Source organism: Oncorhynchus keta, unplaced genomic scaffold (assembly GCF_023373465.1).
Source record: "Oncorhynchus keta strain PuntledgeMale-10-30-2019 unplaced genomic scaffold, Oket_V2 Un_contig_8525_pilon_pilon, whole genome shotgun sequence".
Classification (NCBI taxonomy): domain Eukaryota; kingdom Metazoa; phylum Chordata; class Actinopteri; order Salmoniformes; family Salmonidae; genus Oncorhynchus; species Oncorhynchus keta.
Window position 1 is genome coordinate 25,001 of NW_026290100.1, and position 2,512 is coordinate 27,512.

Genomic DNA, 2,512 nt, shown 5'->3' on the forward strand with positions numbered 1-2,512 from the left:
GATCTGAAACCACCTGGACACTAGAGAGAGAAACTGATGCAACCGGTTGGCTTAGCTGTCATTATCAGCTTAATCATAGATCTGAAACCACCTGGACACTAGAGAAACTGATGCAACCGGTTGGCTTAGCTGTCATTATCAGCTTAACCATAGATCTGAAACCACCTGGACACTAGAGAGAGAAACTGATGCAACCGGTTGGCTTAGCTGTCATTATCAGCTTAACCATAGATCTGAAACCACCTGGACACTAGAGAGAGAAACTGATGCAACCGGTTGGCTTAGCTGTCATTATCAGCTTAACCATAGATCTGAAACCACATGGACACTAGAGAGAGAAACTGATGCAACCGGTTGGCTTAGCTGTCATTATCAGCTTAACCATAGATCTGAAACCACATGGACACTAGAGAGAGAAACTGATGCAACCGGTTGGCTTAGCTGTCATTATCAGCTTAACCATAGATCTGAAACCACATGGACACTAGAGAAACTGATGCAACCGGTTGGCTTAGCTGTCATTATCAGCTTAACCATAGATCTGAAACCACCTGGACACTAGAGAGAGAAACTGATGCAACCGGTTGGCTTAGCTGTCATTATCAGCTTAATCATAGATCTGAAACCACCTGGACACTAGAGAGAGAAACTGATGCAACCGGTTGGCTTAGCTGTCATTATCAGCTTAACCGTAGATCTGAAACCACCTGGACACTAGAGAGAAACTGATGCAACCGGTTGGCTTAGCTGTCATTATCAGCTTAACCATAGATCTGAAACCACCTGGACACTAGAGAGAGAAACTGATGCAACCGGTTGGCTTAGCTGTCATTATCAGCTTAACCATAGATCTGAAACCACATGGACACTAGAGAGAAACTGATGCAACCGGTTGGCTTAGCTGTCATTATCAGCTTAACCATAGATCTGAAACCACATGGACACTAGAGAGAGAAACTGATGCAACCGGTTGGCTTAGCTGTCATTATCAGCTTAACCATAGATCTGAAACCACATGGACACTAGAGAGAGAAACTGATGCAACCGGTTGGCTTAGCTGTCATTATCAGCTTAACCATAGATCTGAAACCACATGGACACTAGAGAGAGAAACTGATGCAACCGGTTGGCTTAGCTGTCATTATCAGCTTAACCATAGATCTGAAACCACATGGACACTAGAGAGAGAAACTGATGCAACCGGTTGGCTTAGCTGTCATTATCAGCTCAACCATAGATCTGAAACCACCTGGACACTAGAGAGAGAAACTGATGCAACCGGTTGGCTTAGCTGTCATTATCAGCTTAACCATAGATCTGAAACCACATGGACACTAGAGAGAGAAACTGATGCAACCGGTTGGCTTAGCTGTCATTATCAGCTTAACCATAGATCTGAAACCACCTGGACACTAGAGAGAGAAACTGATGCAACCGGTTGGCTTAGCTGTCATTATCAGCTTAACCATAGATCTGAAACCACCTGGACACTAGAGAGAGAAACTGATGCAACCGGTTGGCTTAGCTGTCATTATCAGCTTAACCATAGATCTGAAACCACCTGGACACTAGAGCGAGAAACTGATGCAACCGGTTGGCTTAGCTGTCATTATCAGCTTAACCATAGATCTGAAACCACCTGGACACTAGAGAGAGAAACTGATGCAACCGGTTGGCTTAGCTGTCATTATCAGCTTAACCGTAGATCTGAAACCACCTGGACACTAGAGAGAGAAACTGATGCAACCGGTTGGCTTAGCTGTCATTATCAGCTTAACCATAGATCTGAAACCACATGGACACTAGAGAGAGAAACTGATGCAACCGGTTGGCTTAGCTGTCATTATCAGCTTAACCATAGATCTGAAACCACCTGGACACTAGAGAGAGAAACTGATGCAACCGGTTGGCTTAGCTGTCATTATCAGCTTAACCATAGATCTGAAACCACCTGGACACTAGAGAGAGAAACTGATGCAACCGGTTGGCTTAGCTGTCATTATCAGCTTAACCATAGATCTGAAACCACATGGACACTAGAGAGAGAGAAAGGAGAACAATTTGTCTCTCTCTCTCTCTCTCTCTCTCTCTCGCTCACTTTGGATATTTACAATATGAAAATAATAAGAATCTAAATTGTCACCGGGACAACAGTAACCAAGGGTCAAAATAACCAACACATTGATCAATAACAATAAGTAGACAGTAGAGGACATGAGCAGGTTGATTGGTCTGTCAGACACTGTCCCTCCACTTATGGCAGGCAGCAATGTAGTGCGCTGCCAACCCACAGCTCTCTGCGTCCTCCCCCAACAGGACGGGTAGCCTGTCCTCATCAGAGAGGTCTTTGATGTAGTGGTCTGCCTACCCACAGCTCCCTGCGTCCTCCCCCAACAGGACGGGTAGCGTATCCTCATCAGAGAGGTCTTCAATGTAGTGCGCTGCCTACCGACAGCTCTCTGCGTCCTCCCCCAACAGGACGGGTAGCGTATCCTCATCAGAGAGGTCTTCA

The 2,512-nt window shown here is 45.5% G+C and overlaps 1 long non-coding RNA gene across 2 annotated transcripts in view; it reads right to left on the reverse strand.

Annotated features, from left to right (window-relative positions):
* The window catches only part of LOC127926851 (uncharacterized), a 2,494-nt gene extending 475 nt beyond the window's left edge, over window positions 1-2,019 (reverse strand). For both annotated transcript variants that reach the window (XR_008125272.1, XR_008125271.1), the window contains exons 1-2: window positions 1,718-2,019; window positions 1,250-1,561 (exon numbers count right to left, since the gene is read on the reverse strand). This is a non-coding gene — a long non-coding RNA (uncharacterized LOC127926851). The remainder of the gene's footprint in view (window positions 1-1,249; window positions 1,562-1,717) is intronic.
* Window positions 2,020-2,512: the final 493 nt, after the last annotated feature.